The following is a 17,287-nucleotide window of genomic DNA, read 5'->3' on the forward strand; positions in this document are numbered from 1 at the left end:
ACCACTTAACCCAACACCTTCATAGCCTAAAAATACAGAAATCTTTCCACCTTTGCTTTGAAAAGCACAGGATTTCATTTACACTACCATCCCTTATGCTCAAGCACATACAAATAGATCTGAACTTAAACAACAAAAACTCCCAGCACTATCTGACCTATTTGGTGCCCCAGGCATAAAAATCTGTACTCCCATCCCCACCAATTTCACACCACCGTATATAGACATACATACACTATATGCTACTAACACAGGTTAATCACTTATTTTTTTTATTTTTTTTTTATTTTATTAATTTTATTACAATCCATGCATAGCAATCAAGTTTTTACAAAAAAAAGAATTATGTTTAGAACAGATCGATCCCCACCCCTGAGAGAGAGAGAGAGAGGTTAATCCCTTATTTAATTAAACATAAATGAATGTAAATAGAATAACAAAATAATAATATAACAATAGAACTCTTTCGTACATAAATTGCACATGTACCAATACATACAAAACTTATATAGAACAATAATATAACAAAATACAACCATTTTACATGTAAATAACTTATTTAACAGACTCTACAAACTTAATATAGAAAAAGGAATTACAAGAAAAAAATAATATCAGAAGCATGTCACTGGTAAATGGGGAACTTAACATTACAAATAAAAATCTTTTTAAAATTGGACACGCCTTGACATTTTGCAGCAAAATCATTTATAACATCATCATATGATATTCCTAGCCACGTCTCTGTTAATGCTCATCATTGCAAGGCCATTGAGAAGGTCTTGTGACATTGTAGACCTCAAGTCATTTTTTTATGAGCTTTGGTTTTGAGAAGTTTCTCTCTGCAGAAGCTACAGCTATGGGAGTAATGGCTTCAATTCTGAGGGCTGTCCACATATTTGGATGTTTTTCATTTAAAATAATTTCTTGCAAGAAAGAAAGCAATTCCAGTTTGATCATGTTTAGCTTTAGGAAAATCTGGTAAAACGTCCATTTCTTGTGCCAGTGCTTTCCCAACATGGTCTGACTAGTCATTGTAGCGTCACCACCAGGGTCTCTTTGAGGGGAGGGACAACTGTCACTGTGCTTGTGTACTGCTAATGAGGAGCCTGGATGGCTCCCCAAAGCAGCCGTGAGTCGAGGTAATTCTTAGTAGTGAAAACCAATTAGATCGCATTCTGCTACCATGATTCCACCAAGAATTGAAAGCTCGGGCCAATCGCAGCCTGTATCGGCTACCAAGAATTGACAATTCACAACTCGTTTCGGCTACCAAGAATTGGCCAATGACGGCTCACTCGGCTACCAAATATTGGCGACTCACAGCTCGAGTTGGCTACCAAAACTCGGAAAGGGCGGCCCAGCCTCTTGTCAGTTAATGTATTTTACAAAAGCTCGTTCAAGTCGTCACACAGACACTTTGCGATTTGCGTTTCTTTTTAAACTGTCTAAAAATGTTACTCACGAGTGTCAGTTTGTGCAGATATATTTACATTCACGTACACATTTTTTGAATGATTTTTTAAACATTCTTGATTACGTTTATTACATTTATTAAATATGTGTGCAATACGTGTAAAGACAGATATAATAATGTATAAATATAATAAACATTGAATTGTATAATCATAGTTTAATTTTACAGAATGAGCTTAAAAAATAATAATATGAAGTACTCTATAATTATAAAAATACAATTCACAGAAAGTGAAAAGTTTTTTTTCTTGACTTCATCTTTGCCAATTTAAAAACTTTTTTTTTTAATTCATTGTTTGGGCGAGTTCATTTTTATCTGAAAAGATAAATGAACTATGTGTAAATATTTCCTACAAAAGACCCTAGGAAAGTCTTTCTGGTATATAAAGACCAAAAATTCTTAATGAATTACTGCAGTAACAATTATATATATACTGTATATGTATATGAACCTGTAAAAACTGGTATTCTTTTTTTTAATACTTAGCACTAATTTCACAAATTGTTCATATCAATGCCAATATAGAATAATAATTACAGTTACTGTATACTCTATATTAATATTGACATTGTAAAATATGCTTATAAAACAGACTTACACCTTTAATACTCAGACGATTCTAATCATGCTGTAGGGATATATATAATTAACTAAGTGGTGTGTATGCTGTTTACTAGAACACATATAGTTATTTTGCACTAAGTATATAAGCATTTCTCTTTGCAATATTTCCAAATATTTATTTTTAGCTACTTCAAATTAATTAAATGTTAGCATCAATGAGAATATATTACTTTGAAAATTTTATAAATACATACAAACACAAGGCTGTGCACTATTATTTATTCATTTTTATTGTACCCCTCTTGATTATCTGTGCAGCCGTCTCAGACCATGGTAAAGGTGCTATATAAGGAAGTGAAATGCTTCATTATTTGTTATAATTACGATTCAATAGCATGGGCAGGCAGTTTGTTTAAGTGTGATTTTTAACCATGCTTGTTGTCCGTGTGTTCCTTGACAAATCATTCATGAAACCGTTTTTGTTTAATCACAAAAAAATAAACAACTACATCTGCAATGTAGGATTCAAAGCACCGTTCGTTGAAGGGAAAGTTTTTTAAAAAATTATTTAAGAGGTATATTCTTCCATTCAGCAATGTGCCATGAACGGGATTCGAACCCGGATCCCAACAATAATTTTTGGTAGATCATTTCTTAAGAGTTGCAGATATATCTCGACTAATACACGCAATCCTTGGCTCCCCTGAGCAGCCGTGAGTCGAGGTACAGTGATCCCTCGCTATATCGTGCTTCGACTTTCGCGGCTTCACTCCATCGCGGATTTTTCACTGGTTCACGGATTTCTGCGGACAATGGGTCTTTTAATTTATGGTACATGCTTCCTCCGTTGGTTTGCCCAGTTGTTTTTATACAAGGGACGCTATTGGCAGATGGCTGAGAAGCTACCCAATCAGAGCACATATTACGTATTAAATAAAACTCCTCAATGATATACGACATGATTCCCGTGCGGTGCTTCGCATACTTAAAAGCTCTAACAGCCCGTATTTATTTTTGATTGTTTGATTTTCTCTGTGTCTCTCACTCTCTCTGACATTCTCTGCTCCTGACAGAGGGCGTGTGAGCAGAGGGGCTGTTTGCCTAGAGGATATGGACACTCCGCTAAAAAATGCTGAAAGACTACCTTCACATTGCTCCCTTTCTTGTGGCCGCTTTATCGCGGTGCTTCACATACTTAAAAGCCCAACAGCACGTATTGATTTTTGATTGTTTGCTTTTCTCTCTCTCTCCCTCTCTGTGACATTCTCTGCTTCTGACATGCACTCCTTTGAATAGGAAGATATGTTTACATTCTTTTAATTGTGAGAAAGAACTGTCATCTTTGTCTTGTCATGGAGCACAGTTTAAACTTTTGACTAAAGGGTGTTATTTCATGTCTAGAGGGCTCTAATAATGTTAAAAAACGTATTTAGAAGGTTAAAAACAGGTTTTCTATGCTCTTAACTTCGAAAATATTAGATTTATAAATTAAGAATACTACTTTGCGGAAATTCGTTTATCGCGGTAGAGTCTGGAACGGACCGCGATAAACGAGGGTTTACTGTAATTCTTGGTAATGAAAACCAATTAGATCGATTTCTGCTACCATAATTCTACCAAGAATTGAAAGCTCGGGCCAATCACAGCCTGTATCGGCTACCAAGAATTTACCATTCACAACCCATTTCGGCTACCAAGAATTGGCCAATGACGGCACACTCGGCTACCAAAAATTGGCGAATCATGACTCGAGTTGGCTACCAAAACTCAGAAAGGGCGGCCCAGCCTCTTGTCAGTTAATGTATTCTACAAAAGCTTGTTTGATTCGACACACAGACGCTTTGCGATTTGTGTTTCTCTTTGAACTGTCTAAAAATGTTACTCACGAGTTTCAGTTTGTGCAGATATATTTACCTTCATGTACACATTTTTTGAATTATTTTTTTATTCTTGGTTAAGTTTATCACATTTATTAAATAAGTGTGCAACATGTGTAAAGACAGATATAATAATGTATAAATATTATAAATATTTAATTGTATAATCATAGTTTAATTTTACAGAATGACCTTAAAAAATAATAATATGAAGTGCTCTATAATTATAAAAAATACAAATCATAGAAAGTGAAACGTTTTTTTTCTTGACTTTATCTTTGCCAATTTAATTTTTTTTTTAATTAATTGTTTGGGTGAGTTCATTTTTATCTGAAAAGATAAATGAACTATGTGTACATATTTCCTACAAAAGACCCTAGGAAAGTCTTTCTAGTATATAAAGACCAATAATTCTTAATGAATTACTGCAGTAAAAATTATATATATATATACTGTATATGTATGTGTACCTGTAAAAACAAGAGACTGGTATGCTTTTTTTTAATACTTAGCGCTAATTTCACAAATTGCTCATATCAATACCAATATAGAATAATAATAATTATACTATATATTAATATTGATGATGTAAAATATGCTTATAAAACAGACCTACACCTTTAATACTCTCTAATCATGCTGTAGAATAGCATACAGTGGAACCTCGGTTTGCGAGTATAATTCGTTCCAGAAACGTGCTCACAGACCAAAGCACTCGTATGTCAAAGTGAATTTCCCCATAAGAAATAATGGAAACTCGGATGATTCGTTCCACAACCCAAAACTATTCATATAAAAATGATTAATGCAAAATATAAAGTAAAAATACATAAAACAAATTAACCTGCACTTTACCTTTGAAAAGAATCATGGCTGGTGTGAGTCAGTTTCTAAACTCTTGTGGGATTCCAACCAATGGGACAACACACAGAAGAGTGTCCCAAAGCAATCGCAGTCTCCCAGCGTTGTAGCAGTTCGCCATAAAAGCATATCCAAAAAGATCGCAGATATGCTATAAGCTCCTGCTGTCGATGGGTGATACAAGGAATATTATAAATGCGCAGGGCACAGTACTACTTGGCAAACGACTGACCCTGCCTGACTGCTGTGTCTGTGTATAGGAGATTGCCAGATCCCGCTAAAATAAATAGCCGCGCTGTTGCTGTTTCAAGCTGAATAAAGCTGGTGTTGTTAAAGTACTGAGACTCAGCTTCGTGTTTTGGGGAGCAAGACGGGGACTCGCACACACACGCATACTTGTTTTTGTGTTTTGTGAGGACGCAAGTCAGGAACATGCTTTCTGGGGACACCACTTTCCTGTGGTCCTATAGATGTGAAAAAAATTCTGGATGTTTAAAAAAAATATGGGAATATAACCAGCACCTCAAATTTTAGCTTCCTTTAACTAGCATTTTTCACCTTGTTTTATCACACTTCTAGGGACATGATTTGCATACACACAAAATATCTGGTATACATTACTAACTGGGGACATTTTCAGTAAACTCATTTGAATACAAACAAAATATTGCTTTTTATGACATGAAGGGGCATATTTTAAAACCATTTAGATTTACACAAATTTGCTCAAAAATTAACAAATTAAATTACTATTAAGCTAAAAGCTTTGCAAGGATACAGACTTTAAATAAAAATTAAACCACTCACATTTTATCCCCGTCAAGATTTATTTGGAAATAGAAACTATTTAACTGAGTTAGACAACTTTTACATTATATATTGCAAAAAGAAAACCAAATGAAAATTGCAGTGTACCAATTGTAAAAACAATAAATAAATAACACCTCTTTTACAAGCCACAATGCTTGGCATTCTCAAAATATTCTTAGCATTAATGAACTGACCAAATGAAAAATACAGTGTACCAATTGTGCATATAAAGTCGATCCTTGATATACAACCGGCCTGACATGCAAACAACTTGGTTTACAACCAAAATTTTTCCTTTGAATTACGCCAGCGTCTTGCATTACAACCCTGAATCCGTTTACGTGTATCCACTTGTGGGATTGTTAACAAACAGCCAAGAGCATTCATAAGCGTCAGTCGGAGACCAGATACACGTGTTTGTGGACGTAGTTTCAGTCAGTGCAGTGATTTATAAAATTTATTTCAATAATTGCTATCAAAATGGCCCCAAAAAAGCTAGAAAAGAAGCTAAGGAAGGAAGAGAAAGTGATCACAATCGAAACGAAGAAGTCAATTGTGCAGAAATATGAGCGTGGCGTTCGTGTGACCTATCTCACAAATATGTACAGCATGTCAAAATCCAATATCTCGACAATTTTACAAAGAAAATATTTGTATAAGGAAGCTCCTTCCAAACAATAACCACCTTCAATTTCATTCTTCTCCTCCTCCCTTCCTGCAAGCCAAAGATGTCAACTTAAATGGTGAGTACAGTATGAAATTGTTGTTTCTGGTAGGCTAGGCACTTTTTATAAATTTTTGGTTAGTACATCAGAAAAATTATTGGTGCTTTTGGTAAATTATGCACATTATACAACCCTTTTTTATTATGAAAAGGTTAAGTAGGTGTTGCTGTGGGAGGTTCAGAATGTATTATGGGTATTTCCATTATTTCTTAGGGGAAAAATAATCTTGACTTACAACCAACTTGAGTTACAATCAGCCCTCGCGAACGAATTGAGTTCGTAAGTCAAGGGTCCACTGTATAAGGAAATAAAAACATAAAATGACTAAAAACTGCCATAAAAATTTCTGAGATAATTGAGCGGCAAGAACAATATTTTTACATATAATTTGACAAAAAATTAGCTTGATATGAAATCAAGGCCTACATTTTGAAATTACAACATCCTATCTGGTTACTGTATACAAGAATGAAGGTTATACTGTAGTATGAATATTACCACAGAATGCTTAGATTATGCATTTCCATGTAATACCATAAGTTCAGGCATTTAGTAAATAAAATAAATCAGGATGATATTATAACTTACTATTTAGTCAACGCTTTTATCTAAAGCGATGTACATTTATTACTAACTACAAAGACAATCCCCCTGGTGCAACTTTGGGCTAAGTGCCATGCTCAGGGAGACAGAGGTAGTGGCAGCACCTGGATCTGAACCCACAACATTGTGCCTTAACTAATTATAAACTTATTAAAGATTCTAATTATTCACAAAAATGTGATAATCAGACATATTATGTTATCACTAGCTGAAGAACATGTAGCACTCTTGTATCCTACAGAAGGCAATATCTGTGATGGTGGCAGGTTTTGTTGGCTCTTACCAGTAGTCACTTTGTCCTTGTCTGCTGACTGTGAATTTACATTTTATTAACAATAAGGTAACATAAATTCATAATAAAACCGAAGTAAATATCATTGCACAATATAACAAATGAAATTTAACAAATCTCTGAAAATGTAAAATCATTAACACATTTTGGTCAAAACATGCTTTAAAGGAACCCTTAACATAGATCTTGTTTATCTTCCTTGTGGGGAGATTTCTAGATTAAAACATCCCACTGCCAGTTCCTTGGTTCACACACACACATTTTTGACTTAAAGTGCTTTGTGGGGACTTTGTGAGGGCATCAAGACCACATGAAATAACTGACAAAATAAACACATTTTAAACTTGAAACTTCACCAAGACAAGCTTTCCAAAACTTCACCTATCTAAAGACATTTTTTTCAGGCATTTATCCAATGGCTATTGCATTTAAACTGCCAAGCAGTTATAAAGGCACTGATAAATTAGCAGATCCCGATGATTCATAAAAATGTGATGATCGAATATATACCTATTCACTAGCTGAAGAACATGTAGCACTCTGGTATCCTACAGAAGGCAATATCTGTGATGGTGGCAGGTTTTGTTGGCTCTTACCAGTAGTCACTTTGTCCTTATCTGTAGACTGTGAATATGCATTTTATTAACAATAAGGTAACAGAAATTCACAATAAAACCAAAGTAAATACCAATCAACATCATAGCAAATGAAATTAATCAAATTTCTCAAAATGTAAACTCTTTAACACATATGTTGGTCATAACACACTTTAAGAGGACCCTTAACACAGATCTTGTTTATCTTCCTTGTGGGGACCTTTCCAGATAAAAACATTCCTTTGCCAGTTCCTTGGTTCACACACACACAATTTTGACTTAAAGTGCTTTGTGGGAGCATTGTGAGGGCATCAACACCAAATTAAATAACAGTCAAAATAAACAATTTTCACACTTGAAACTTCATCAAGACAAGCATTCCAACTTCACCTTTCTCAAGACATTCGTTTTCAGGCATTTAACCAGTGGTCTACTGTGATGACTGTTGGTTGTTACTAGTCTAACAACATTAAGATTCTAAGATAAAAAAAGATTAGTTTTGTCTGTTGTGATTGTTGGTTGTCACTAGTTTAACAATATGCATGTGCCACAATTATTAACACCCCTTTGTTGGCAGTTCCCCATCAATAATTTTTCTCTGTGCTATTATTACATTTAATTACTTTTGACATGAAAACATTCCTCCTTAAAAACATAAATTTGAGTTTGGCCCATATATATGTGTATGGACTAAACTACTTTATACCTGTCCAGAAGCCTCAGTTTGTATTAACAATACTATTTCAGGCTACTTTAAACTAGAATGTGGCACTAGTTAAGGATGCTCCCTGTCATCATTGCTATTCACTATCACCATTGTCAAACTGGCTGTTTACTTTCAAAATACTTCAGACATAAAAAGGATTACCAGAGAAATACTTGAACAGAAAATATCTCTATATGCAGACAACATGGTATTGTATATATCAGACCCAAAAGTCAAAACTCAGTACCAGTAGCCCTAAATGTACTAGCAAACTTTCAAAAGATATCTGGACTCAAAATCAATTTGAATAAAAGTGTGTTTTTTCCAGTGAATTCTTTAGCACATAACATTAGTCTGGACATGTATCCATTTATCATATCAGATCAGTTTAAATACTTATGGGTTAACATCACAACCCCCCAGGCAGACACGCGGCACAGTCCTTCCCTCTGGAAATGACCTTCTATCTGCCGCAGCCAGGTGTTACGTTGGCGACCTCTTGGCCTGGTCCAGCCACTTGGGTCCCAAACAATAGGGATCACCCTTTGGGTGATGGCCGTAGTGCTGTAACTGACGCTCCCTCACAATGCAGGTAATGTGCCTCATTTGGTACTCCATGTGCAGCCGCTCATTTGACACAAAGTCAAACCAGCGGGACCCAAGGATTTTCCGGAGAGACACAGTACCAAAGGAGTCCAATCTTCATCTCAGGTCACTGGATAGCGTCCACGTCTCACAACCATACAGCAAGACAGGAAGCACCAGGACTCTAAAGACTTGGACCTTTGTCCTTTTGCATAGATATCATGGATATCACACACGCCTTTCCAGTGACCTCATGACCCCCCATGCTCTCCCAATCCATCTACTGACTTCACAAGAAGAGTCACCAGAAACATGAATATCACTGCCAAGGTAAATAAACCTCTCAACAAGTTCAACACTCTCTCCGCAAACAGACACACTGCTGATGGCCATGCCCAAGAGTTCATTAAAGGCCTGGATCTTGTTTTTTATCAGGACACTTGCATGCCCAGACATTCAGTTTCCTTGCTCAGTCTCTCAAGTGCCCTGATCAGAGCCTCCATTGACTCCGCGAAGATCACAGCAAAGTCAAGATCCGTGAATCTTCACCAACAGATGCCCCACATCCACTGGACCCCATGACCTTGCCCAACACCCAGTCCATACAAGCATTGAACAGGGTTGGAGCAGAACACACCCCGATGAACCCCAGAATCAACTGGGAAAAGCGCGGAGGTCCTGCCTCCACTCTGCACAGCATTCACAGTACCAGTGTACAGGCCGTCATGATATCCAGCAACCTCGAGGGGATCCTGCAAACCTTTAGGATGTCCTACAGGGCAGCTTGATCAACTGAGTCAAATGCAAGTGATCACGGATCCTATTGAGGACGACCCTAGCGAGGACCTTACCCAGCACTGAGAGCAGTGCTATCCCCCTGTAGTTGCTGCAACCCTTCCCTTTCCAGATAGGGACGACAAATCCTGTTTCCCAGTCAGTTGGGATGATGCCAGTCTCCCAAATGGAAGCAAAGATTGCTTGCAATGCCAAGAGGACAGTCATACCACCTGCCTGGAGAAGTTCACCCCAGATACCACAGAGCCCCGCAGCATTCTCAGCTGGTTCACCTCTTGTGCAATCTCAGTGAAACTGGGTGGTTCACAGCTAATTGGAGGATCAACCTCAAGAACCATGGACCCAGAGCTGACACTGTAAGTTCCCTACAGGTCTTTCCCGGGAAATCCCACCAGGAGCCACCACCTTGAAGGGGACATCTTTTCCGGTCCCGGCCCCGAGGACGATGTCACTTCCCCCCGACGTCCTATAAAGCCTCCCACCTTTGCTCTGGGAGGCAGTTCTGTTTTGGACTCTGTCGTGTAAACTTGACTTACGTGAATCATTTGCTTTTGCAGCCAGGAAACTGCATTAAACGGGTGGCTGCCCCAAACCTTGCCATGCCTCATGTCTCTTCTTGTTACACACTTGAGAGAATTGTATATAGATAAAATATTTTTGCATCATATGAACAATTACGCATTATATTTAATCTCCCAACATCACAACTATTCCACTACTTTCAGATTAGAAACTTGCTAAACAGAACCTGCCCTGTTTTCCTCACCTCCCACCTGCTTCTATCCCAGAAGTAATATTGATATTGATCTGTGTGCCAATATTCATAAAGAAATAATTGTAAAAAAGATTGAAAGATGGAATACAGTAATCCCTCCTCAATCGTGGGGGTTGCGTTCCAGAACCCCCCGGGATAGGTGAAAATCCGCGAAGTAGAAACCAAATGTTTGTATGGTTATTTTTATATATTTTAAGCCCTTAGAAACTCTCCCACACTGTTTAAACTGTGCTCCATGACAAGACAGAGAGGACAGTTTTTTTATCACAATTAAGAGAATGCAAACATATCTTCCTCTTCAAAGGAGTGCCGTCAGGAGCGGAGGATGTCAGAGAGAGAAAAGTAAACAATCAAAAATCAATAGGGCTGTTGGGCTTTTAAGTATACAAAACACCCGTGATAAAGTGGCCGTAATGAAGGGATCAATGTGAAGGCAGTCTTTCAGCATTTTTTAGAAGAGGGTCTGTATCTTCTAAGCAAACAGCCCCTCTGCTCACACCCCCTCCGTCAGGAGCAGAGAATGTCAGAGAGAGTGAGAGAGACAGAAAAACAAACAATCAAAAATCAATACTGGCTGTTAGAGTTTTGAAATGTGCGAAGCACCGCGCAGGAAGCATATCGTATATCATTGAGATTTATTTAATACGTAATACGTGCTCTGATTGGGTAGCTTCTCAGCCATCCACCAATAGCATCCCTTGTATGAAATCAACTGGGCAAACAAACTGAGGAACCATGTACTATAAATTAAAAGACCCATTGTCCTCAGAAATCCACAAACCAGCAAAAAATCCATGGTATATATTTAGATATCCTTACATTTAAAATCCACGATGGAGTGAAGCTGCGAAAGTCGTAGCGCAATATAGCGAGGGATCACTGTAAAGCAATTTGTGATAGAGCTAACTGGGAAAGGCACTATAAAAACAAAAGTAGATTGACTATAATGTGTTCTGTTGTAATCCTTATTGAGATGGGCTTGTAAAAAAGTACAGAATGATAGATAAAGCAACTACTAGTAGAACTAGAAAAGGTGCTATAAAAATTAAAACTGACTATATAAACATTCCTCCTTACAAAATCTCTCAACAACCATCTGATGTTGAGGTTTACTCTAGTTTTAGTCAGAAGACAATGAAAGCCTTGGGAAAGCATTGTGCCAAAAGTATGGTTTGGATGATTATAATTGTGGATTACTGTAATCTGTGTTACTAAAGACAGGCACTCACATTTTGGTTTGATATCTACATAAAATGTATGAACATCAGGACCCCGTCTCTCCTAAACGATTTCCCATGGTCATGGGCACAAAAACTTGTGAACAACATTAATGTTTCACTACCTTCCTTCAAGGTGTAGAACTTTTTTACATAGTTATCGGCTTCATCAAATCCACTCCAGGTATTTGCTTCACCCAATGGAGGCTCAGGACTAACAATTTTAGTACTATTTTTGCAGCCTGAGTAATGCTCGGGTCTAACAGTAAAGAGGTTAAAACAATGCAGATAGTCCTTGTAACTTTTAAATTTTTGAATACCGTTCTATGTGGCCAAACATCCATATATTCTGACAAAATTTAAATACACATTATTGCTTATTAAAAAAAAAGTTTCTTATTTCTATAGCAAATAACTAGCATTAATAATCGATGACTAGATAGATAGATAGATACTTTACAATCATAAACATAAAATTAAAAATTTTTAATAAGAAATAATCTGATAGTAATGAGGTGAAAATTGATTTTAGTCTGTCAGCTTCATTAGAGGGTCGGTAGGGATTTGTAATTTATTCTTGCTTCCTGTTAAGTGTTTTCTTACCATAAGACTCTAACAAAAGAACTACATTCGGCATTTTACAATTGTAATGCTTTAGCCACTGCATATAAATCTTAAAAATGATTACTTAAAGAAATTCTTAAGTTTAACAGAAAAATATAAACGTTAAAGCGTTTAAATTTAACTATGCTTGTTGTCCGTGTGTTCCTTGACAAATCATTCAAAAAAAATAAACAACTACATCTCCATCTATCCATCCATCCATCCAATGTCTAACCCGCTGAATCTGAATAGAGGGTCACGGGGGTCTGCTGGAGCCAATCCCAGCCAACACAGGGCACAAGGCAGGAACCAATCCTGGGCAGGGTGCCAACCCACCACAACTACATCTGCAATGTAGAATTCAAAGCACTTCATTGAAGGGAAAGTTTTTTAAAAAATGATTTAAGAGATATTCTTCCATTCAGCAATGTGCCATGAACGGGATTCGAACCTAGATTCCAACGATAATTCTTGGGAGATCATTTCTCAAGAATCACAGCTATACCTCGACTAATACGAGCAACCCTTGGTGCAGTCGGTAAAGCATCAGACTTTTAATCTGAGGGTCTAGGGTTCACGGCCCTGTTCAGGTGAAACAATGATTTATCATCACAGAGGATTTCACATGGACTGATCATATTCAAGCTCAATCTAAAAAGGCAAGGCAGCGTCTTTATCATCTTAGACAGTTGAGTAAGTTTCAGGTGTCTCATGTGATCCTAAGGACTGTTGGTCCTGTAGAAAGTATCCTGACTCAGAACATCACCTGGTTTGGGAACAGCTCTGTACGGGACATTAAGGAATTAGCAGAGGGTGATCCGGGTATGGAACACTGCACAAAATCTGGTCTTCCATCTGTGCAGGATATTTATACCTGGAGAGCAGTAACTATCTGTTCGACCTGCTGAAAACAAGCAAACGATTTAGGAGTATTATGGCCAGAACAGAGAGGCTCAGAAGGAGCGTCTATCCATAGGCTAAAAGACTTCTTAACCTGGACATGCCACCACAAAGTGTTTCAAATGTTTATAAATACAGACTGAATTCTCTACGTCAGTGTCATTAAGTCTATTTTAACCAGCAAACTAGCACACTACACTTTAAGGAAATAGATATTCTATTCGGCTACATTTGCACACTGTTCAGATCTTGTTTATAATTGTAGAGTTTTGGAAATATACTTTTTCCCTATATATTGTATCCCCTTAGTTCTACCCTTTTAAGTTTCTTTTTATTAATTTAACTCCTTATTTCTGTTTTTTAACTTTAATTTAATTTATTTTAAATGATCTATTTGTTAACTTATTACATAGTCTCATGGGTCAATTCATCGTACATTTCACTATATGTTGTACTGTGGTAAATAAAGAATCTTGAATTTTTTAAATGTGTCCCTGCGTAATGTTCCCCTGGAGTGTATGTATTGTTTAAAAATCCCTGATAGTACATTGTCTACAGTGCCCCTGCTGCAGTGCCAGTGCTCCTGCCTTTAAGTCCTTCTCTCCTCATGTTCACTCTCTCACCTTAGTACCACCTGACCCGAGGAACAAGCCAAGAAGGCAGCAGTGATGAAAGGAGGAGGCTGCCTGGACACAGTCACTCACTGCACCCGGGTTGGCGATCCCTCACCCTGGAACACTGCACATGAAGAGGAGGAGGAGGGACTGGGACCCAGCTTTGTGTCCATCTGCAAGGCTGCGCATCATGTGGGAAAACCAGGGGGTGAGTCCTGACTCCTGCTCCTGGGAGACTCTGCCTCATGAAGTTGTAGCAGCTATTCCTCATGGTCATGCACATGGTGCACATGGTGTACAGGTAGCGAGGAGGCTGCATGTCACATAAGATGCCTGGAACGCTGCTGTCACTAGTGTATGCAACAGCACACAGACTGCAGACAGTGCAGGTGCTGCTGAGGCACACAACATAAAGATTTCTTTGTGCTCTGGTCAGGTCCAGACATTTTTTTCTTAACAAAATCAAGAAAGGAATCTCTATAGAGGGTTGCAGCAATATGACTTGACCACTAGAAGGCGCCTTAGGCCCTTGCCTAGACAGCCTATGCCCAGAAACAGCCCTGCCCAGCCCAGAAAACTCCCACTTCTATTATTGCCATTAACTTCCCAATATGATTCAGCAACCAACATTAACCATTACTGAAGTAAGAAAAACACAGATGGTTATTTACAAGAAAAGAAAAATAAAACACAATGAACAAAACACTGCAAATTAGGCACAGGAGCTACCTAGAAAATGTTGCTTTCCAATGTGTAAAAATTTTTAATCGTCATTAATTACATGATTGTCTGCAATTAATCGTGATTAATCACAGACAATCCCAATCACATTGTTATACGCAAAATTCAATAATGAACTCAAAAGCAGTGTATTGAGTTTATTTGGTTTGCAAACACTTTAAACAAATAAGGTGCTTTTTAACTGCAGTATTCCCTTTACATAGTAGCAGTTTAAATATTTCTTGTAAATCTCAAATTAAACATTAATGTAATCAATTCAAATATAAAACCAAAACTATTTGCCACTTCCAGGGCATTAACGTTTTATCTAGTTTGTTATAGAAAAACAAGTTACCCTCAGAGTCCAGAGCCACAATCACAACATTATAACAGGCACCTTCCGAGCAACAGCAAGTTAGCATTTCTAAATTTTTTTTTCTTTTTTATCTGAACAGATACCAGCAGAAACATTTTCTTTTATCAGTCAGCAGCATAAACAGTCTATGTTCAGTAGCAACTCTTTGAGGGCTAGCATTTTTTCCAAAATATGCAGTTTTCTGAAAACCGCATGAAGCAATGTTTTCACACATAAGTTAACGTAAAACGTCTGTTGTTGCCTGTTTTGCCTGCTGTCGGCCCCTGTTTGCGGCAGCAGCCGCTCGACGGCCATCAGGAATGCATGGTGGGCTGGCTGCCTGTCTTTGTGACACAGGTGCGCTTGGGTAGCAGTTGCAGAGAGATGCAATATGGTTTGTACCTCCTGTCATCGTGTCTGTCGTCCAGGCGAACGTTGCCATAGGTGCATCAGCTACACAAACGTTTTCAGCACCACGATCAGCTGATGCTGGTACCTCACTTTCGTTTTCTTTCTACATCTCCAGATCACTTGTATCAAAATCGGAGTCCGACAAATCAGAGTCCGATTTAGTGATAATACGAAAAAAGTCATCCACGGATTATTTTGCTTTGAGCATTCACTTTGGTGTCTCTCCACATACCATTTTTGAAGCTGTTTGCTCTTCGCTACTCATGCACACACAGGGAATAGAGGTCAAATTAACAAAGATAATGTTCCTTCTAGCAAAAGTGTATCAAAAAGCACCGTAATAAAAAGATCTTTGTTCTCTATTGATCGCTAGCGTGACTGAGGCTTTCAAAATAATAATAACAAAAGCTGCGTTAACACGCGATATAATAATTGCTGGCATTAATTAATTAATGCCATAATAATGCGTTAACTTGCCCAGCCCTAGTAATACTAACCTTGATTCTTTTTGGTTGGTGAACATGACTTGAAGCCAACAGTATAATAAGTCAGAAGTGATTTTAGGCTTTGACAACAGGATTTTTACCAGTTTTTTGATTGGAATGATTCAGGTTTTAATTGCCTTCATAACAGTTACAAATTCTACTATTGGTGATGTCCTATAATATGGAATTAACATCTGCAGCAATTTCTTCACACACAATAACATCCAAGACCTCCCATAGAGTAAGTGCTTTCCTTGGTGACTACGTACTCAAACGTTTACTAACAGAATGTAAGTTACAAAAGAAGACAAACTACAACCACAGACAGATGCCATAAAGGTTAAAGAACTTAAAAAGTGCTTCTTCAACTCTTTTACACACCACCACTGCCGTTATAACACACAGTACTGTAGGCTTTTGTATAATAATTTCTTAAGCTTCTTACATGACTTTTTCTTTCTGTTTCCCATGCTCATTTCATTTTTCAGCAAAACCTTTCTTTTGTGTTGGACTTCCACATTTCACTGTGTCTCACTCTGTTTTCCATTTACTTTTATTTGAGGACCACACGAAATCCTACATACTACCAACAGCTCCTTATCTTTGGGATCCTTGAAGCCTCTATTGATAATCCCCCAGGCATGTGCAAGTAGGAGACATCCTCAATGCTCTGTTCAGGTAAGCAATGCCACCCCGGTTTGAGAGGAGGCGCACTTGTTAACACAGCCTCTCTTTCCACCTGCAGTTCATGTCGACCGGTAGGCAAGTGACTCACATCGGGGAGTATTTGCTATAAAGCCATGAGGGACCGGAAGGAATCAGTTAGTTTGATGACTACCAGCGACTGAGATGGACTGCTCAGAAGCACCATGTTATGTTTCCTATTTTAGCACTCCTGTGTGCTGTTTATTTTGGCCGATTTGCCCCATTACTCTCAAGGTTTAATGGGGCCCACTGGTTCCCCAACACTCTTTGTGGCTCAAAGTCTGCTATTATCATAACATTTATTATTCTATTACTGAATTTCAGCTCTTTCAAACCATTTTTATTTGAGGCAGTGTTCTATAGCTGTTAAATAAAAGCACTCATTCTTGGGCTTAACTATCATTTACTGTGTGCCTTTCAATGTTAGTGTTCAATATTTGAGTTTATTTTATTTTAATACAAAAGAACAGGTTTAAAAAATCATACATTAAATCTTGTGTATTTGCTTACTAATTCGAATTTATTTTGCAATTTTTTGATTAATCAATGTCTAATAGTAAAACTAAACAGTACATTTCTTTAATGAAGTAATATTCTGGAAATATAGTATT

The 17,287-nt window shown here is 37.5% G+C and overlaps 1 protein-coding gene across 1 annotated transcript in view; it reads left to right on the plus strand.

Moving 5' to 3' along the window:
• The window catches only part of znfx1 (zinc finger, NFX1-type containing 1), an 89,294-nt gene extending 75,197 nt beyond the window's left edge, over positions 1-14,097 (plus strand). The window contains exon 15 of the mRNA XM_039734908.1: positions 14,015-14,097. The gene's annotated coding sequence lies outside the window, so the exon portion shown is untranslated. The remainder of the gene's footprint in view (positions 1-14,014) is intronic.
• The last annotated feature ends 3,190 nt before the right edge of the window (positions 14,098-17,287 follow it).

Source organism: Polypterus senegalus, chromosome 14 (assembly GCF_016835505.1).
Source record: "Polypterus senegalus isolate Bchr_013 chromosome 14, ASM1683550v1, whole genome shotgun sequence".
Classification (NCBI taxonomy): Eukaryota; Metazoa; Chordata; class Cladistia; order Polypteriformes; family Polypteridae; genus Polypterus; species Polypterus senegalus.